The sequence below is a fragment of the Equus asinus genome, chromosome 10 (assembly GCF_041296235.1).
Source record: "Equus asinus isolate D_3611 breed Donkey chromosome 10, EquAss-T2T_v2, whole genome shotgun sequence".
Lineage (NCBI taxonomy): Eukaryota > Metazoa > Chordata > Mammalia > Perissodactyla > Equidae > Equus > Equus asinus.
In genome coordinates this window covers 28633030-28655918 of record NC_091799.1, presented here as the reverse complement: position 1 = coordinate 28655918, position 22889 = coordinate 28633030, and positions in this window count along the sequence as shown.

Here is a 22889-nt window from a genome sequence, read left to right as displayed (position 1 = left end):
TTCTGATTGAAAACTAACCTAAGGTGCTATCAAGGAGCAGATGACTTGTTCCCCATTCTCCTCTTCTACTCTTAACTCTTGTCTCTTCTCCGTGTCCATTCTCTCTGCATTCACCAGGGTACCAACCCTCTCTCTCCTCCTTCATTAAGAGGAAAAACTAAACACAAGGATCTCATATAAATTAATTCATGCAAATAAATGCCTATGGGTCTACCAGATCTATCGCCTCATTAGGCATACATAGAGAAGGCTAAATTCCCTCCAGACAAAGCCAGGATCTCACTACAGAAAAAAAAAAAAATGTAAATGTAATTGATATACACTAGTATATCATACACACACACACACAAATGTGGCTTGTACGAATTACACAGACACAGTAAGATTAAATCAATAAGAATAAGTAAAGGATATTGTGAAGAGTAAATCCAGGGAAGACTGCATTATGCAATAATACATTGTTACCACTAACAGCAGATATTACTATTTTGGCCTCTATCATACATTAGCATCACATATACCATCTCTTAATTATAGCAGATTCTAAATTAGCAGGACATGAATTAACCATGTTTTTGTGCCTGCATCCTGCCTTATGATTTTGACAAGGATACATAAGAAGTTTTGACCTTCCAGAAACCCATCACTGGGTACCTGGTAGGGGACCAGCCCCAGCTTTGCCAGGTCATCCTGGTGGCATCAGAGTAAATCAGTCCTGCTCTTGCTGGCATATTTCTAGGAAGCTCTTTCTTACCTCCATGACAGCCGCAGACAGGCCCTCTTTTCCTTTGATCCATAATTTTGTTTTACCTATTACAACCCTCAACATCAAGAACAGCATATCTTCCTTCCATCAGTCAAAAAAAAAAAAGTCTCTGAATTTAATGAGCAGTGCATTGCTTGTGAAATATTCGATGTGGACCAATTCTGAGCATGTGAGTGCAGTAAAAGGAGGGCTGGGCTAGAAGTCAAGAGGCACAAGTTCTAATCACAGCTCTGCCCCCAACTTACTTGGTGCACTTGGACAAGTTACTCCAGGCTGGATCTTATCTTCTTGTCTCTGAAATGCAGAATTGCATTAAATATTCTTTAGTACTGTAGCTTCAAAAATTAAACTGAGGTCCTCAAACTGTGCCATGAAACTTGAAGTTGTAGTGTTTGAGAGATTAGATCTTGGACTCCATCACTGGACTCCAGGACACCATGGACTTTTGCCTGAACCACTACAATAGATTCCAATTTTGTATTTCTGTTTTCGCTCTTGTGTTACTACAATTTATTCCTCAGATAGAGTTCAGAGTGCTGTCTGTGAACAAATTAGACCACGTCCCTTCCTTGCATAAGTCCTCCAATCATTTTCCATTGAACATAGAATAGAATTCAAACACCCACAAGGCACAATCTGGCTCTTGCCTACATCATCAACTTCATTTCCCACCACCCTCCCAGGATGACAGCCTGCAAGGAAGCAGGAACTTCAGTCTTATAACCACATGGAACTAAATTTTTCCAGCAACCTGAATAAGCCTGGAAGTGGATCCTCACCCAAGAGACTCAAGAAGGAACACAGCTCCACTGACACCTGGATTTCAGCATTGCGAGATCTTAAACAGAGCCCACTGGACGTTTAGTAAGACCCAGCCAAGTCAAACTGGACTTCTGACCTACAGAACTGTGGGATAATACATTTGTGTTTTTTTAAGCCACTAATGGAGTAGTAATTTTTTTACAGCAGCAATATAAAACTAATAAAACAAGTGACAAAGTTCATCTGGGAAGACTCCACGAAGAAAGAGATCCCAAGTCTTCTTCCATCTCTCCTGTCTGGTTTTCCTCTTAGAAACTTTTATTCTTCTCTCAAGTAACACAAGTCCTAAGATTCCAGCTACTCTCAGCTTCTGGATGAAATCCTACCTGACATTACTGACCTGCCATTACACATAGAGACATCAAAGTCAGGCTCTAGATATACCATGCTGATTTCCCTCAGAATCTTGGGACTCACCCCTTGTACTCCACTTGAAGAAGGTAAAGACAGAGTAGGACATGTCCAATATGGAAATGGGTGTGAAAATTATGAGATAGAAGAAATTGGGGAGCATTTTGCCTAGAGAGAAGGGAGCTCAGGAGATGCGAATGTCTATGGGGTTCTCTGAGAGGTGAGGAAACAGACTTCTTTTGCTGCCAAGGAAGAGAAATTAAACTGATGGGTATATAGTCTAGACAGCTTAGTGACAAGGAAAAGAAAACCTAACCACAAAAGGTGTCCAGGATTGCCTTAGGAAGTGCGTAAACTGAAGATGTTTTGCTCCAAACTGACAGAAGCTGGAGCACTTCAGAATCTCTGGTGCAGCATTCTCATTTTATCAATGAGTAAACCAAGACCCAGAGGGCAAGACTTGTCCCATGACCTTTAGTCTTTTGTCACCAGGAAATTCTGTTTAAATTGATTTAAAATATGTTCTATGGAATTATGAAATGTCCATGGAAAGGCCATCTAAAGCAAACACCTTGTTACTCTTTGGGTCCCCGTCCTTGTTCCCTTCCTCTCTAATGCAGACCCCAGCTCACGGTACCTTTACAGTGACCTACTCCTGCCCATGTGCTGGAAAAAAACATAAGGCAATCCCAGTTCTTGTCTGACTCCTCAGAGGAAAATCCTTCAGACTTCAGTTGTTTCTGAACTCATATTTTCTTTTGTACTGTGTCTTGAAAAGAGATTTGTACAGCACAATAAGTCCTCAATCAAGATGTTCAAATCCTGTTTCACCTACTGAGAGACATTCAAAATTTCATTCAGTTATTCATCTGAAAAACATTAGTTCCTTCTATGCTAAATACAAGTATTGTAGAAATGAATAAGGTGAAATCCCCGCCCTTAGTAGCTCACAGGGAAATGTCATGGGAAGAGACCACCATATAATACTATGTCATAAGTGCTATAGTGAGGGACTGTGTAAGGTGAAGATGAAGGGAATAGGAAGTGCAGAGTCCTAAAGCATCATGGATAGGACATGTTCCATGTACAGTTTTATTGTTACACAAGGAGCTTGGGCATGGATAGACTGCCAGCAGATGAGATTGGGAAGGTTGGCTGAGACCATGCACTCCATGTTAAGGAACTTGTATTTTATTTTGAAACTAATGTACATTAAAGGATATATTTAAAGGAAGGAAAGGACACATTGACATTTTATTTTCAGAAAAAGACTCCTGGTACAATGGGAAAGACCAATTTCCCATAATCCCTTAGCAACATCCAATTTCACGTTGGGCTAATAATTATTCGCTTCATTACAATATGTCCAGTGGGCTCCTTTTTTGGCTACATAATATTAGCTATTAATCTTTGATTTCAAAGAATATGTATCTGTGATGATTTTAAAATATTTCTATACACCCATATCCATAGCAGCATTATTTATAATAGCCAAAAAGTGGAAACAAACCAAGTATCCATCAATAGATAAATGGATAAACAAAATGTGGTATATACATACAACGGGATAATATTCAGCCTTGAAAAGGAAGGAAATTCTGATAAGTGCTGCAACACAGTTGAACCTTGAAGACATTATGCTAAGTTAAATAAACCAGTCACAAAAGGGCAAATATGACATGATTCCATTTATATGAGATAGTTAGAATAGTCAAATTCATAGAGATAGAAAGAGGAATGGTGTTTGCCAGGGGCTGAGGGAGGAGAAGATGGGGAGTTAGTGTTTAATAGATACTGAGTTTTAGTTGGAGAATATAAAAAAGTTCCTGAGATGGATAGTGGTCATGGTTGCACAACAATGTGAATGTACTTAATGCCATAGAACTATACGTGTAAAAATGGCTAAAAGGGCAAATTTTGTGTTATGTATATTTTACCACAATCAAAAAAATTTATAAAACCCAAGCAAGAGGTAAAATTCAAATCCAGTTCTGAGAGAGTCCTGAGGTAGCATCCTACCCTATCCGGCTTGTTGGTGATTATACGGTCACTGTCTTCGTTCCATCTTCCTCTGGATTCCTTCTCAGCTGCATTTCTCCCCTTAAAATGTGACAGACCTGTCCTCTTCTGGCCCATATAACACAGGGACTAGCTCTACTGCTCATCAAACCCAAAATGACAAGAGAATTCGTGAGATCATTTCATACATCCTGCATCTTTATTTGTACCAGGAGACAAACTCAGGCCAACTCTTGTCCATTTTGCACTGCTGAATCAGGGAAATCCTATCTTTCTTACTGCGTGTGATCAAACTACTAGGGCCTCAGGTAGAGGGAAAGTCTGCCAGAAATCTCTCTGTCTCTCACCTTCTCCCTCCTATTTGGCATGAGACCAGGAGCTCAGATATTTCCAAAAAGAGGGAGAGGGAACACCTGTGAGCAGAGCCAGCACAGAGACCCAAGTTGACCACTCTTGGTGAGAAACCAGAAAGTATGTTTGCTGCAGACTAGAACCCCAGGAACCTAGTCCCTGCTGAGATAGCCCCAGAAGGAAAGTCACCTGAATAAATGGGAGGTGATGTCAGAAACATGCATAATGAAGAATTAGAGGAAGGTAGAGCAGCCCAAGGGCCACAGGAAGAGCACTGAATGGAGCCAGGTGGCCTGGGTTCAAGGCCTGCTCCATGACATTGGACAATTATCTTCACCTCTATGAGCAAAACGAGCCTTACTTGTAAAACACACACACACACACACACACACACACACACACATTACTCTATAGAGTTATGATGTATAATAAATAGGATAACAAAATATAAAGTGTATGATATGCTATAGGTGGCCACAAATATTAGTTCCCCTCCTTCTGGTACGGTATCAAGAGGTAGTCCATCTGCACAGCAAATGAAACCATCAATGAAACAAAAAGACAACCCACCAACTGGGAGAAAATATTTGCAAATCACATAGCTGACAAGAGTTTAATCTCCAAAATAGATAAAGAACTAATACAAGTCAATGAAAGAAATGAACAACTTGATCAAAAAATGGGCAGGGAATACGAACAGGTATTTTTCCAAAGAAGATACACAGATGGCCAAAAGGCACATGAAAAGATGTTCAGCATCATTAATTATCAGGGAAATGCAAATCAAAACTACAATGAGATATCACATCGCACTGTCAGAATGGCTATAATTAATAAGACAAGAAATAACAAGTGTTGGAGAGCATGTAGAGAAAAGGGAACCCTCATACACTCTTGGTGGGAATGTACACTGGTACAGCCACTATGCAAAACAGTATGGAGATTTCTAAAAAAATTAAAAATAAAAGTATCATATGATCCAGCTATTCCATATTTAGGTTTTTGTCCAAAGAACATGAAAACACTAGTTAGAAAAGATATATGCACCCCTGTGTTTACTGCAGCATTATTCACAATAGCCAAGACATGGAATGAACCCAAGGGCCCATCAGTGGATGAATGGACAAAGAAGATGTGTTATATATATATAGTGGAATATTACTTAGCCATAAAAATACAAATTTGTACAATTTGTGGCAACATGGATGGACCTTGAGGATATTATGCCAAGTGAAATAAGTCAGACAGAGAAAGACAAATACTGTATTATTTCACGCACATGTGGAAGAGAAACAAACAAACACGTAGGTTAGCAGAACAGATTGGTGGTTACCAGAGGAGAAGGGGGTGGAGAAGGGCACAAGGGGTAAAGGGGCACATGTGTATGGTGACGGACAGAAACCAGACTTTTGGTGGTGAACATGATGCAGTCTATACAGAAGCTGAAATATAATAATGTACACTTTAAATTTGCAAAACGTTAGAAACCAAAATGACCTCAATAAAATAACTCTTTTTAAAAAAGAGATGATCTAGTTCTACATTATATACAGGTCTCTCCTCGACATGCGTCTGTGCAGCTCTCCTGCAAAAGATAGCACACATTTTCCCTATGTATGTTGTCTCATTAATTGCATACTGTGTGTTAGATATTCTGCTGCCCGCACGTCTTATGTCTTATTCTAGCCTTTACTTCTGATACTTGAATTGCTTTTGAGACTTCCCTCTGACGTCTTTCAAGTCCATCTTGTCTTGCAGGTTTCAGACCATGCCTTGGGATAAGGATGGCTGTTGGACTCTTGGCTAGGGCTAGGTGATACCAAAGGATGCTTTCAGGCCTCCTAGAGCTCTTTCTGACTCATACTTAAGTGGGCTTGCATTTCAAGCTTTCATGCTACTCACTGCTCTTAATTATCTGGTGAACAGGTCATGCACAGTGGAGAAATAGCCAGGGCCTTAGCAGTCAGACAAAATGATCATTTCATTTCTCCACATTATTCCAATTCCCCCTCGAAGATTTTTTAAAGTGATATCTTCAGAGGATAATAAAAAAATATGCATCTAAAAAGTGTTGATTTTATTGGAGAAAAAAAGCATCAGTAGTTGATGTTAGCTCCCCACTATGTTACATAACCAGGGACTGGTCTCCATAGATTTTAAATGTGGAGAAGATCTTTGAGATCATATGGTCCAGATGAAGTGAACTTAAATGCCCACCAAGGCCAGGAAGGGGAGATAAATGAGTGACACCAGTCAGGAGAGTGAACTGGGGAGGCCAGGCTTCACCTAAAGAGGAAGTTGCTACTGAGATCCCATGATTGATGCCCCCTATGATCATCAAGAGGCTTTAATGCATCCAGATTTTGATATGTTGGCAATCAATATATAAAAAATATTAATGTTGGCACTAAATGCAAGTGTTTTAAAGGATATTGTATAGGCCAAACCCAGCAGTCAACATAGCCCATGGACTACTAGTTTGCAATTAGTTACTTCTTTGTCCAAATCCTTCATTTTATAGAGATTCAGGAAATAGAAATGAATTGCCCAAAGTCGCACCAAGCATTCCTGGCAGATCTGGAATGAGGACTTAGCTATAAGGCTGAGCCCAATCTTTCCACGACACTGCCAATCGTGTGGTGCTTCCTTCATCCCATATGGAAAGAGGTTGAAAAGAAGATGAAGAAGAAAGGGTGAAACATTTAGAAGGGGAAAACAAAGCAGTCCCTATGATAGAAATGTGATATCTTTCTCAAAACTTCATCAACTTGTCTGTGCTGAACAAATGCAATTCTACTGACCCTCTATTGAGCGCTAAGGACTCAGTGAGGAACAGTGCCTGGTACCTGGTAGGCATTTAATACATTTATTATTACAACTGTTAGGGAGATTGGATTCAGTGATATTTAAGTTTCTTCCAATGGTGGGATCACAGGATTCCAAAGGACGATAATAAAATCAGTAGGTCTGATTGTACATGCAGTGGGCATGGGGTGATAGTAAAAACAAATTTAAAAAGTTAAAAACAAACCTACGAACAGGAATCCAATTGGTAGATATCTGAGAAGTGTGAGACATTACTATTTCTGCTTTCAATGAGCTCCCAATCCTTTTGAGAACTTGAGAATTGTTCACATGAACAGGAGACTGAGAGAGAGAGAGAGAAGACAAGTGATGAGAATTTCCAAGTTGGAGGACCAGAACTAGTTTGTTCATTTATTCAACAACCATTTTGTGAGCATCTCCCATATGGAGAGTTGTGCTATGTGCAGGGACACATGAAGGATTAAGATGCAGTGAAAGTGCTAGCATAAAAGACATTGGGAGGGAGCCAGGTGCAACAGAGAAGGTGCAATTAATGCCGCCTGGGATGTGTCCATGTCTCTCTCATCTCTCATTTGAATTCCTGCAACAGCCTCCTAAGTGATTTCCTTGCCTCCTGTTTGTCCCTCCTAACCCAGTCTCTCCACTGTACAACAGATGCCTTTAGACAATGTAAATCCATGTCACTCCGCTACTTGTTTAGTGTTAACATGGCTTGGCTTACAAGATCTTACAGCATCTGGCCCTGGTATACTTCCGACACTTCTTGTCACTCCCCTCTCATCATCAAACTTCCTTCAGTTTCTTGAATCTTTCATTATCTCACCTCCCGACTTTCACAATACTGTTCCCTTGATGAAAACAGGCTTCCCCTGACACTGCCTGGCTAAGTCTTACTTATCCTTCAAGACTCAGCTTAGATTTCACTCCAGGAAGCCTTCTGGAATGCTCTCCGATATGCACACACACCTATTTGCAGATCTGGATTAGGTGACCCTCCTCGAAGACCCCTCAGCACCCGGTACTTCCCTACTGGAACACATCACAAGGCATTCTAATGTCCCTTGTCTCCACCAAACACTAAGCTACACACGGGCACATACTGTGGCTGTCTTGTTCACCACTTACTCCCAGCATGTCCCACAGTCTCTAGCACAGAGCTCAGTAAATGTTTAGTGCCATGCCCCTCCTTCTAACCATGACAACTGAAGACCATGTGAGCTTCCCCGATACCAGCCTCTCGGGTAGATCCAGCATTTTCCCTTCCCCCGGGCCGGAGAACCTAATTCCCCTCCACTAGGACCCCCTCCTTCTGCCCAAATCGTTTTCCCTCTCCTTCTGTGTCACCTCCCATCAGTTCTGGAATCAGTCCTGGCTTTATTAGGTTTGTGCTCACTTTGAAGCCGCGGCTACACATGGCCACACAAACTCTGGCATCCAGGCCTCCAATCATCCAGATCCTTGGTGACCCGACAACAAAACATCTGGGCAACTGACTCATCTTGGTTTTCTTTTCATCCACATGGTTTGGCACCACTTAGGCACTGCCTGAAGGTCGGGCACTGAATCCCTGATGCCGTGACAATTTTCCTCTGGTCTCTTGAAATCATCAAGGGCTTGTATACATGGTCAAGGCTTTTTTAATCAGGGAACAGCTGGTTGTGGTGGGGGATCTATTTGTTGCACCCACTATTAATTAGTAACATTTTAGAAAGCAGAACAAGCAAAGGGAAAAAGGAAAGTTTACGACTGGGAGAGAGAAGTGGAAGCCATATGTAAAACCTGTGGGCGATGAATGTTGCATTAACACGGCATGATTAAAGATTCTCAGGTGAATGACAACAATTTCTTCTCTATGACTTTAGAGAGTGAAGCCATGATCAAACGTTTCAGGGGAGGTTATTTTAGACTTTATCCTTTCAACAAAAGGACCGAATCTGAAGATGTTCTTTCGCTGTTGTTGTTTTTCAACAAATATTTATTAAACTTCTATGTATTCTGGGCCAGTCCCTGAGCAAGGTATGCGATGAGCAGTTATAAAACAGTTTTCACTGTCAAGGAGATTACATCCAAATGGAGGAAACTGACATAAAACCAGAAAAGAATGATGACGCGATGTTTAAGTGCAATGGCACACATACATATGCATCGTGGGAGCAGAGGGACAGGTCACCTTTTGGCGATTTCAGACCTGGTGGTACCACTTACTGATGCAGTGATCTCGAAGGAATCTCGTAACCTACCTGGCATGATGGTAGTGACCCTAAAAGGATTTAATATAGGTAACAGAATTTTGAAAACTGAAAATTGACTTATGGGTGTTAATGTCCACCACTAAACTTTCCCAAGTTCACATAGGACCATCTTAGGTTATGGAGCTTCTAGTCATTGGAAGTATTTCAGGAGGCCAGATGGCTTCCTGGATAAGGAGTGTTTAAAGGAGAATTCATGCCCTGGGGAGAGGCCTGTAAATGCCCCAGGATCTCTTATTTATAGCACCTTGTTGTACATAAGACTAGTGAATTTGATTCTTGTTCTAGAACATGGGGAGTGTGTCATAGGAAACTAGCCGCCATCTGGCACTGAAGAATAATCTACCCCTGCCAATGGGATAGAGAGGGCCACCCCTGACTCTATCCTGGCCTTGGTTTCCTGATTAAGAATATTTAATCTAGACCACCAGTAAGGATGAAGGATGAGTTTCTCTTCATTCTGCAGTACCCCTTCATTGAGTTCCAGAGTTACCTCCTCCTTCTGTCTCATCCTTCTTCCATTACAAATTCCTATTGATTTTACTTCCTGAACATATTTTTATCATCCTCCAGGGGTTACCTTTGTTCAGGCCTCACCATGTAGACATTAGTCCTTTGGCCTCTGGTCTATCATAGTCCATTATTCAAACAATAACCAGAGTAATCCTTCAAAAGTGCAAATCTTATAATATCAACCCCTTATATAAAATGATTCAATATCTCTCTTTGGCCTCAGGATCAAATCCAAGCTTGCTGAATGTCTCATAGGGGCAATTCTCCAGCTTTTTGTCAATGTGAACATTACACTCTGGTCAGCTAACCCAACTATACATTTCAAGTTATCTGAGACCTTCCACAGGACCTTTGCACATTATCTCTGCCTGGAATTGTCAACCTTCTCCCTATATGATTAAACTTGTGTTTTATTTCTCTTTAAAACTTTCCCTAATCTTTTCCCTCTTTACTGTTTATCTAAGAGTTAACCATTTGTCCCCTGAGGCCCCACAATACTCCATGTACACCTCTATCAGAGCAGTTTCAACGCTTTATTGAACACATTTCTTTACAAGATTATCTTCTTTCTCCCTACACTGCAAAGTATTTGAGGGCAAAGACTACTTTCCCAGTTGCCTGAAATACAGTATTTTTAAACTAAGAAATTGAAATTGTCCAAACTACCACTTGGTGTTAAAAAAATATCAGCAAATTTATCTATTCATTCTTAGGCTCTTTCATCCTTTTAGAAGTTCCAGGCACTGAGCATTGAGCCAAAGACAAAATCAAGCAAATTTCAAGATTTACCCTCATTCTTCAAGTAGCTCACAATCTCCGGACAGGAGCCTGCTAATTAGACTATATAATTAGTGTCATCATAGGGATATGAAGAATAATCAAGTGAGGTGAGATTTTTCATTTTCCTGTGCCACCTGAGGACATGGAAAGCAAGTATCTGAAACCACATCATGAACAAACATTTCTTCAATCAAGAGATAGTCCTGTTCACGTTCCTGTGGGACAAGGGCATAGATGAAGGATGAACTGCTGATCTTTAACAAAATCTCCACTCTCCCCATCAAGGTTCAGGCAGTGGGCATGTCGGCAGCAGCCAGTGTTTCCATCCTCCTCTGTGGAAGCTGCAAGCCAGTGGCGGTCTGTCCCACCAGGGGCCCTATTGCCATGAAGGAGGAGGATTCAAGGAGCACATTCAGTCTTTGATGGGTCACCATCTGGAGCTGTCAGATTTCTTTCCCCCAGGAAATAAAGGTGTTGTTTGGAGCTTATTAATCCAGAAAAATAACAACAACAACAGTATATAATTACCTCAAAATTCTATCTGAGTGGGGTGGGAGTTTCAGTGTCCAGGCATAACTTTCCTGAGAATCTGAGCATCCCCTGAAAAGAATATCAAGGGCATAATAGTCACTCTTCAAGGACAAGGAATACGAAAGAGTACTTTAAAAATGGCATGTTAATCTGTGTGGCAACCTTCCTTCTGCATTGTAGAGATGTATAATTCTTTGGATGGGAACCACATCATTTGCAGGAGTCATGGAATTCCTAATAGTGTCATTATTATGATTGACAGCCAGCTGGGGGTATTCATTGTCCTAACAATGTTTCTACGCTTTAAGTGTGTTTCACTAGCATGTTCCACCAAAAAGATTCAACTGAACTAGTGCTGTCCACAAGAATTATGATAGAATAGATTGGGTATTTTTGTAGGACTTATCCCAGTAAAGTCTAGGGTTAGTTGACATTCCTTTCTGTTCTTCCACTTTGCTGTCTCTACAATGGGGATGGGAGCTGTTGGACAAGATAAGCTTCTTTCTAGTTCTGCCTTTCTTGGCATCTACGTTTCCATGGCTTTTGTTAACTCAGTGATATCTCTCTCAACAATGACACTATAATAGAACATTGTAAGGAATCTTTAGAGAAATTTCATTAGAACATCAAAATTTCCATACTGGTGAGATCAGGAATACATCACTCTGGGTTCTGCGGCACTTAGAAAGAAAACCCTATAATCAGCTTTAATGAAGTTTGACATTCATTGACGTATTTGTAATGTCCGATAACGCAATGACAACCGTGTCAAGCAGGTTATAGAAAATATTCATTACACAACTACTGTAGCTGTAAGGGATCAGATCAAGTAATTTTACTTAAGTAGATCAGTTCCCATTGTGGCCTAGAACAGTACTGTTAATAATAATAATTCCTATCTAGCTTTATATTATGTTAGGAAAACTTGTAAATTTGTACTTGGTATTTCTTAGTGGATAAAGACAGCAAGTTACTCAGGGTTGAGTCCTCATCTTACAAATACTAGCTGTGTGACTTCAAGGGAGAATGGTTGTGAATTTTACAGCATGGGGTCTGCCGAAGAAAAGTGAGGGCTCTGTAAATGTGGGTTTAACCGTTGTCATTTACATGAGACCTGTGAGGCAGGCAGGAGGAGGAATAGGCAGATCCATGTCCCAAGTGGTCCATTAACCAAGTCAGCTTTGGAGGCCAAGTCTCCTCACTTCTGAGCCTATGTTTTGTTTCTATAAAGGCACATTACATAGGAAGAAAGAAGGAGGGTGAGAGACAGAGAGGAGGAGGGAGGTAGGAGTGGGGGTGGGGGGGGGGGGTTGGGAAGGAGGGAAGGAGAAAGGAAGGAAGGAAGGAAAGACTTGAGGCCAGTAGTATTCTTTGCCTGTGCTCCCAAGTAAGCAGCATTTCATTCTTCAGATCTGAATGTCAGCACCTCCTGCAAAGGTTCTATGGCCATTATCAAACTAATATTTAGCCTCCTTGGTAACAGCAAAAAGGACAAACCTGTATTTACAGCAGAGCATGATGTCTGGGCAGGGAATTTGGGACAGCCGTGTTAGTGAACAAATCAAGGACACAAATCAAGTACAGTTGCTAAAAGGGAGTCTCTGTTTCTTCTCTGCTTGCCTGGCATGGGAGACACATGATGCGGCTCAGAGAAAATGACAGCTAGAAATCTAGCAATTTTATATTTATTTGCATCAAGTCCTTGCCTCCCTGGTCCCTCAGGAGTCTGAAATTTAAAAAAAGAAAGAAGAGAGAGAGAAAAAAAGAAAAAGTTCCAATGAAAATAGAGAATGTCATTTCTCTTTTTCCCTCATGAAATATAGACTGAGGATGAATGAGTCCATTTGGATAGCATGGGATCCCTTGGAACAAATGTCTGTGGTTGGAATTGCTCCTTTAAAAGTTGTGTAACTCCCTGTCTATCATTCCATGGGTTGCGAGGGTTGGCAATAGGCTAGGCGCGGCGTGAGATACAGATACCTAACGCAGACAACCACGTCTCTGAGCACGTACTCTGGGCCAGGCGCCCTGCCAGGGGCTTTAGTGCCCCATCTTATTCGTGCCTCACAATAACGCTGTGAAGTAGGTAATTTTAAGCCTATTTACAGATGAGGAAACGGAGACCAAGAGAGAAGTGAGGTAATTCACCTAGGGACATTTGTCTTGTAAGTGACAGAGCCAAGAATTAAACCCATGCTTGTCATGCTCCAAAGCTTGTTTCCAAGACACAAACTTTCTCCAGATCCTTACATCCTCCTTGGCCAGAGGGGGCATTGACACAAGACTGCAAAGCTAGGGAGCTGCTTCTGTGGGGATGATTCCTTTGTGCAGGAACTTTGGGTAAAACAGATCCTATCATTTTTATACCCACACTCTGTGAAGTGAAGGAGGCATTGCTATTCCCATTTTCCAGATGCTGAAACCCAGGTGCAGAAGGATAGAGTGATTGTCAGAAGGATCCTCGCGGGACAGTTGCTCAGGTGTTCAAGAAAGCTTTCCTCAGGAGTTGGCCTTGACGTTGAGGTGATGGAGCTCTATTTTCTCCTTCTGATGACTAGCAGTGGAAGCATTAGTGGAAAGTAGTTAAAAGCATAATCTCTTTAGTCCAATGGCTTTGGCTGAAATCCTCTCACAGCCTCCCGTGAGTTTGTTAGCCTCTCCTGATAAACCCCAGGCTCCCCATCAGGAAAGTATGACTAAGAATCGTGCTTATTTCAAATGAGCATTGAGAAGACTTGATGAGTTAAAGCTTAGCAGAATGCATTGTCTTAGCAAGCACCCTAGAAATTTTAGTTATCATATAATTGTCATTGTCATCATAGTTTTTTTTCTTTTTTTGAGGAAGGTTAGCTCTGAGCTAACTCCCACCACCAATCCTCCTCTTTTTGCTGAGGAAGATTAGTCCTGAGCTAACATCCGTGCTCCTCTTCCTCTACTTTATATGTGGGATGCCTGCCACAGCATGGCTTGATGAGCAGTGCACAGGTCTGCGCCCTGGATCCGAACCTATGAACCCTGGGCCACTGAAGTGGAGCACATGAACATAACCGCTATGCCACCAGCCAGCCCTGACATCATGTTTTATTGTGTAGCAGTGATGGGAACCTGCGTTAGCCAGCCAAGATAGAGCAGGCTCAGGAATCAAGGTGCACATGAGAAATCCCAGGCTCACTGGCTCTTAGCTGTTTTACCCTAGGTCACTCAATGGACTGCTATGAGCTTTAATCTCCTCACCTCTAAAGAGGAGCTAGTAAAGATTCCTTCTGTTTCTCCCACCTTCCAAGAAGTTCCCAAATTTCAAATGAGATCATGGAAGAGAAAACCTTTTTGCAAACTCTAAAGTGTACTGAGTATAGAAAGAGTCTGTGTTGCTAATTCACCTTTAAGCATTTTCCTATGCTTTTTAATCAAAAATTCTTGCACAAACATACCTCCATTGTAAATGTAGAAGACAGACGATACAGACAAAGCAAAAGTCCCTTTGACTTTTCCCTGTTTGCTTGCTCTTAGCTTGCTTTATCTCTCCCCACAAGCGATTACCCAGTGTGCCCATCCCAACCCATTTCTATTACACTTGATTGTTTTTCAATTATTTAATGTCTTGCCTATGCAATGAGCTATGAGGCCGAGTGGTTGAAGACTGTGTTCAGAACCCAAACTGCCTGCGTTTGAATTGTGGCAATATCATATTTTAACAACATGGATAAGTTGTTTATTTTTTCTGGGTCTCAATTTCTTCCTCTGTAGAGGGAGGGCCTTATTGGTACCTAACTCAGGACTTTGTTGTGAAGATTGAATACGTTAATGCAGCAGACACGCAAACAATGCCCAGCACTTGTGATTCTCAATGTGTGTTCATTAGTTTTATTATTAGACAAGAAAGCTCATGAAGACATGGGTCAGCTGAATCCTTGGCACATAGCCTAGCACCTAGCGCCCAAAGGGCAACTGATGAATAGTTCTTAAATTGGTAAGAGAAAGCTACATTCTTTTTCTTTTCTTTTTCTTTTTAGTGAGGAAGATTGGCCCTGAGTTAATATCCACTGCCAGTCTTCCTCTTTTTGCTTGAGGAAGATTGTCTCTGAGCTAACATCTGAGCCAGTCTTCCTCCCTTTTGTATGTGGGATGCCACCACAGCATGACTTGACAGTAGTGTGTAGGTCCATGACAGGGATCTGAACCTGCAAACCCCAGGCCACCAAATCAGAGTGCACAAACTTAACCACTATGCCACCAGGCAGGCCCCTACATTCATTTTTTATTTTGTAAGGAAAATTAGCCCTGAGCTAACATCTGCCACCAATCCTCCTCTCTTTGCTGAGGAAGACTGGTCCTGAGCCAACATCCGTGCCCATCTTCCTCTATTTTATATGGGACGCCTGCCACAGCACAGCTTGACAAGCAGTGCGTAGGTCTGCACCCAGGACCCGAACTGGCAAATCCCAGGCTACTGAAGTGGCATGTGAGAACTTAGCTGCTGCGCCATCAGGCTGGCCCCCTACACTCATTTTTATCTGGGTGCTGCTAAGGAGTGGGGAAAGCTTAGGAGAAAGACCACTAAAATAAGGCTAGGTCTCACTACTTGAGCATTTACTCTGCGTCAGATAAACTCTTTATGCATAATGTGTATTGATTCATTTAATCCTCACAGAAACCCTTCTAAAAGATAGATCTTACTATTACTGCCTTCATTTTACTGATGAAGGAACTGAGACACCAACAGGTTAAGTCTCCTATACACAGCCACACAGTTAAGATTCAAACCCAGTCTGCGTGGGCCCAATGTGGGCACTCTTCATTTCTCTCCAACTTTGTCTCTCTCTCCAAAGGGTTTGTTAACTGGTTTCCCATGAAGATGTTGAGTGACTTGGGCCCGTAACAGCCACCCAATGGTTTTCTCACTTATCTTTCTAGGCTGACAGTGCTTGCCTCTTTCTCCTCTAAATGGTGAATATAATGATGTGGGACACGAAGATAAGTTAATATTGTCTTTGAGAACATATGTGCTGGAGTGGCTCTGACAGTTTCAGCAAGGTGTTGAGACCCTTTGGTGGGCTGAAGCCTGGCTGGCTGGGGAAGACTGCTGTCCAGAGAGCCACTTCTAACCCTAGAGCCCATTTGACTTCAAGAGCTAGCCCACCACTCCGAACTGCATTAAACAGTAATGTGGAGTGACTCCAGAGTGCTGATGAGAATCAGGGAAGAATTGAGTGGGGAGGACTCTTAGGGGACACATCATCCGGGGGGTTTAGCGGGATTCCCATTGGAATCAGGATGACGATGATCAAGCCTCCAAGATGTGAATTATCAACATGGGTTGATTAACAACTGGTAGGTCACAGACATCAATCAATCACAAAGAACATTGTCCCTAGAGAATAGAACAGACAGTGGTCCTAGAGCAGAGGTCTACCAGGGCATTTCTATTGGCTGGCTGTTTGCTGGCTGACAAGGTAGTTTTCTACCTCCAAAGTCTGACAGATTCTCAAAGGGAAAGGGAGAGGACTTATCTCAGACAGCACAGGGACGAAGTGGAAAAAGTGAAAACAGAGCCTGGACTCTTGGCTCCTATGAGTGCTTCTCAATCAGTCTAGTCTACCTCATGGCCCTTATTGAATGCTACAGGAACAGATTCAAGTGGAAATTTGTCATTTCTCAACATGACACTACACAGTAAGATTATATGCCCCTTTCTTCTGAGGAGCACAAAGCTGTCCACATATACTAGGTCCATCATCTAAGGCTATTGTTGTTGTTATTATCATTTAGTAACTGTTTAAAATCAGTGCTTTCATATGTGGTCCAAGTCAGACAATGGTCTGTATGTTCCCAGATTTGAGTGGCATTCTCTCTCAATGTTCATTCAAAAAATGCCCATTGACTTCACTGTGGATGGCCGCTGCTGGTTCTCTGTAGCCATGAATTTAACCATAGGCTATGGGTACTGCACAGTAAATCTCCAGTTGTCTGGAAGGAACTTTCAAATTTCTCAATGCTGTAGTTCATCCCAAAGGTTAAAAACATGGGCTTTGGAGGCAAGAGTACCTGGTTTTCGGGTCGTTACCAATTCACACAGTGTTCTAACGTTCTTTTTCTCCTCCTGTAAAATGGAGGTAGAGGTGTTATAAAGATTACATGATATAATGTATAAGCACTCACCACATATAAGCAAACAATAAATTTCAACTATTAGTGACAAAGATAGTAATTTGAGGTACAAAATAGTGCTAGACAGATCTTGGCGCAATGCTGGGCACATAATTGGTAATTGATAAATAATTGTTGAATAAATATATGGATTATCATCTTCAATAAGAGAGGTAGAACTTTAGTAGAAAGAATATTGGTTTGGCAACCAGGAAACCAGAGAATTCTCACTCTGGAATGGTTTGGATGTGTGACTTTGGGGGAACCCCTTCCTCTCTGTGAGTCTTCATCTGCAAAGTGAGAGTGCCAGGTTTAACGGGCCGTAAAGCACTATCTAATTTAAAAAATATATGTGACAATGGGCTCGTGCAGCACATACTAACATCATCCCCATATGCCATCTAGGTAGGGTTATGTTCACATGACGATGTATGTAGCATGATAGTGCTGGCTGAATGGTTTGAAGTTAAGACACAAGAGAGTTTCAGAAGAGAGGGAGATCCATTCTGATTGGTGGAGGGCATGAGTAAGGTTTCCTGAATGAGCCAGGACTTTTTTCGGCTGAATTTTAAAAATTCAAAGGACTCAAGTGAAGATAAATGAAAGAAGTAGGGCATTATTCTGGAAGTCACACATAGCTAGGAGTTATGGAGGTCCCAAGGAATTCCCCAACTGTTCACTCAGCTCCCATTCAGCGTGAACCATGGGGGGATTTCAAAAGGCAGAAGACTCAGGTCTCATCTTCTAGAAGCTTAAGATCTGGCACAGAAAGGAAGACAAAGACATAAATCCAACAATATAGGAGAGGAAAAAAGCTCAATAATCCTCTGGGGATGATTTATTTTAATGTTTAATAAAGAATAATGTTATGGAGAAGGTGACATTTGCACTAGATTGGAGAAAAGCACATAGGTTGGAGTTTTGGTTTGGATATATATCTTCTAGCTAGGTGATTTGGGGTGAAATTGCTCCCTCTTTCTGAATTTGAGTTTCCTCGTCTTTTATTTTATTTTATTTTTAAGATGGGCCCTGAGCTAACATCTGCTGCCAATGTCTTAAAACAAAGCAAAATCAACCTAATCGAATTGTTGCAAGAATATGTGTCTGCTGGTCCATGCATGGCATACAGAAGGCACTCAAGTCATGTTAATTGGCATCAGAAAGCTTTGCTCGATTAATTTCCCATGGAAAAGTCTTCACTGAAGAACAATTAATTGCACATCTCCAATCTCAGTTGATACAAAAAGTGGCCAATTGGACAGTGATTCTGCAATTTCTGGAAAAAACACAGTTGAAAGCATTGTCCATTATGTGACTCAAAGCCTCTTCTCAAATAAGCCACAAGATACATTTGTCCTGGAATTAAGCTGAAGGGCTTACCAAACGCTTTATTTTCCGTTCAACAAAACACCGTGAAACTGAATGCAGAGAACGCCCACCATTGCCCATTTCTGATTTCTCACAAAGCTTCCTTTTCCAGAAGATTATGAAGATTTTTTCCTGATTCCAATTTAAAACAATAGAAAGATTAAAGGTAGATTAGAGGCAGGCTAACCAAGCAGTTAAGAATGTGGACTTTGGAGTCAGATAGACTTGGGTTCAAATGTGTCATGGAATCCAATCAACTTTACTGAGCCTCATTTAAAAAAAAAAATCTGCAAAATTGGGCTTAGAAAAACTACAGATTATAGTTTTGAGGATTAAATGAAATAATATACATAATCACTCAAGATAGTGTCTCTCATAATAAATTATGGCTAATTACAGTCATGTGTTGCTTAACGATGGGGATGTGTTCTAAGAAATGTGTCATTAGGCAATTTCCATCTTGCAAGATCATCATAGAGTGTACTTACAAAACCTAGATGGTATAGCCTACTACACACCTCGGCTATATGGTACTAATCTTATGAGACCACCATTGTATATGCAATCCATTGTTGACTGAAATGTTGTTATGCAGCACAACACATGACTGTATCATGACTAAGGAGAATAAAAAAATAAAATAGCAAATTCATAAAATTTTATGTTTTCTACAAATAAAAAATGCAATGTCAAGAGTTATCTTCATCTTCAACTCAAATTCTAACCTTAAGAAATGCCTCAGGGGGCCAGCTCCGTGGCTGAGTGGTTAAGTTCGTGTGCTCCGCTGTGGTGGCACAGGGTTCGGATCCTGGGAGCGGACATGGCACCGCTCGTCAGGCCACCACGTTGAGGTGGCGTCCCACATCCCACAACTGGAAGGACCTGCAACTAAGATATACAACTATGTGCGGGGGTTTGGGGAGATAAAGCAGAAAAAACAAAAAAAAAGATTGGCAACAGTTGTTAGCTCAGGTGCCAATCTTTAAAAAAAAAAAAAGAAATGCCTTGAACACCTGAGATGAGCAAAATGAGGCTCTTTGCAATGCATCAAAGGACTAGGGTTGGAATCTACAAGTTGCTGTTTTAGCTTCCTAGTCGAAAGCCTGCAGGAAGACTGAGAGAGGACTCCAGTTCATCCCAGAGCTATCCACTGGTGGACACAAAGCTTCAAAAAATACAGAGGGAAACACCTGGAGCTCACCAGCTCCACCTCTAGTCCGAGTGGTCCCTAACCCCCCTTGGCCCACCTCCATCTCAGGTAAACAATGGGGTCACTGGCTCTCTTTTCTTGGTAGCTTTGTACAACAGGCAATTATTACATCATGGAATTAACTTTTTTCAGACAGAGCTTGAAGATGCTAAAAAAATACTCAGGGCTGAAAATAAATTTATTTTTTAATATGATTTAAGAAGATAGAAGGATAGACAGAAAACTGCTGAGCAATTCAGACAGATTAAGTTCAAACCTACCCCCTAGTCCTATGAAGAAAAAAGTTAAAAACTTAGTAGTGTGTCTAACACACAGTAGGTGCCCCATGCAGGTGAGTTATTATTACTGCTGGCATGAGTCTTACAACTGTCAAGTCTAGTGCACACGTTAAATTAATATAACTGAACTACTGTTGGGGAGAAAGTAAAGAATCTAATATTTATCCAACACCCACTGACATATGTACTAGTCACTATGCAACATGATAGCCATCGTCTCATTTAATCTCCCAGATAACCCCATGAAATCTATAAAAATGAAAAACGAGATTCAAAAGGTTAAGTGATTCTTCTTAGCCCCTAGAGCTAGAATAGAAAGTGCTAGAGCCAGATTGGCTGGGCTCTTCACTATTTAGTCAGTCTCTGTGATTCAGGTTTTTTTTTTTCCTGTAAAATGGGATGATTATTGGACTTTTTCTGTGGGCTCGTTATGAAGATTAGATAGGATCATTCCCATAAAAAGCATTTAAATATTGCATGGAATATAGTGCATACGCAACGAACATAAGCTATTAGAACCGTTGTTTAGCAAGATAGGATTCGAACCCCATTTTTGTCTATTCCAAAGTCCATATTTTTTGTAGTCACTCTCACTTGGGCAGCCAGTGAATTTTGGTGTATCTATCTTAGTGTCCACAGATACATTTTCTGGGAAAGGGGAGGCTGAAAAAATGAGGAAATTAAATATTTATTAAGAAACTAATATGTTCATAACACTGAATATATTGGCATCACAGGAAAAACTAAAGAAGCCTAGAGAATCAAAAGTACACGTACATACATACATGTATGTGTCTACATAGACTCACAAATCTCTCTCTCTCTCTCTCTCTATATATATACATATGTATACATTTAACAGTTCTGAACCAGGAACTGTGTGCAAAGTTCTGGGCTAGGCATTTGGGGAAACACAAATACGAATGCAACAGAGTCTCTGTCTCACATGGAAAGGGGACACAAGCAGGTACGTGATTAAGTGTGATAGCTGGCTTTGGGGATGTGCCCAGAGAAATTCAGAAGAAGTTCTACAAGAGCCCAGAGGAGGGAGCCCTTCAGGCTGGTGGGGGAGTGTGTGGGGACAGAACTGGCCCTTGAAGATCCTTGCCCTAGAAGGGTTCTAATCTTGGAGGAAAGTCGTAAACAGGACACCAAGAACAATGCCAGGTCCTATCTAATCGAGTTCCAGACCCTACTAGACAGACAATGCTTGCCCAGGACTTCTGAGATGAGCACAACAATCCTTCTGGCTTGGAGTAAGAAGTAGGAAGACCTTGGGCTCTAGATGAAAGCGGGCAGCAGCTCAAGGGACCATAAAATTTAGACCCCTGGAAAGGGAGGGAGGGTGCTCATTTATTGAGCACCTACTATGTGTCACACAGCACATGACAGTTCCAGGATAAGGTCACTGAGACTCAGAGAAATTAAGCAGCTTGTTGAAGGTCATAGGAACCCAGGTCAGTATGAGTCTGAAATGTATGCTTGGAACTACCCTCACTCATTCAAACCCTTCCCAAGCTTTAGGGCTCCACTCAGGTGTCACTCTCACAGCTTCCTGTAGACCCTGATACCCTCCCTGGAAAAATATCTTGCTTTTAGTTGTTACCAAATAAAATGAATATTAAAGGAGTATATCCTAAGAGTGGAGGAAGAGAACTATTTTTGCTCCAAAAAGTAGTCTTTAGGATAAAAATCCCCAGAAACAAAGGACTCCCTGGGGAGTGGGGAGAATTGACCAAATACAGGATGATTAGATGGGAACTATTGCCATGCTCCAATAACTGCGGGCTCCATTACACTTCAGATTTGGAAGTGATCTTAGGAATCTTCAACTCTTCTCTTTCATTTTACAGAAGAGCAAACTGAGGTCAAAGATTCCACACAGGTCAGAATTAGAACCCGAGTCGTCTAACTCTCAGATGATTGCTCTTTGATTACAAACGATAAAAGAAGGGACAAATCCATGAACGATCAGGAGATGGAGTAAAAGAGAGATAACAGCATATGATGTATTACTTGTTACATGTAAATAAATAAGAATGTCACGCACAGACCAATGATTAGGGTGGATCACAAACCAAGTGTTACAATTCATCCAGTTCTATTCACTCAGTTAAAAACAAACACATACATACATACATAAAAGTGGCTTCCAAGACAGGTGGGGTAGATTGGTAAATGCTTGTTCAATGAAAAGACCAGCGAAAGGCTCTTTGCCAGTTCCTCCTAATGCATCTAGGGAGTGAGGTCAAGAAGCTCCAGATGCTACAAGACTTGGATTGCTCTGTCCTTCCCTCTTTGTGCCCGCCACAGGAGAGAAATAAGTTGGCCTTCGGAATTTTTGTCTGTCTTTAAGAACCTAGGGACCACTTGGTCCTTGACAACAACAGTAGGATATTTGGTATTTATATAACACCTTTATAGTATACACAATATTATACCCCAAAGTGTATTTTTTCCTCAAAATGAATTTGTGAAATAGATATCCCCATTGTAAAGGTAAGGAAGTGAAGGACTAGTGAAGAAGCTCACTTGGGGCAGAGCACTGGTGTGTTTTGGAGTAAGTGGGGACTCGGAGCCATCACTCTCATGTTCTGGCTCTCGGTGGGAGAGTTGAAAAAGTCCCAAATGTCTAGAAATATTCAAAACTATTGTATACAATGACTTAGAAGCCCCTG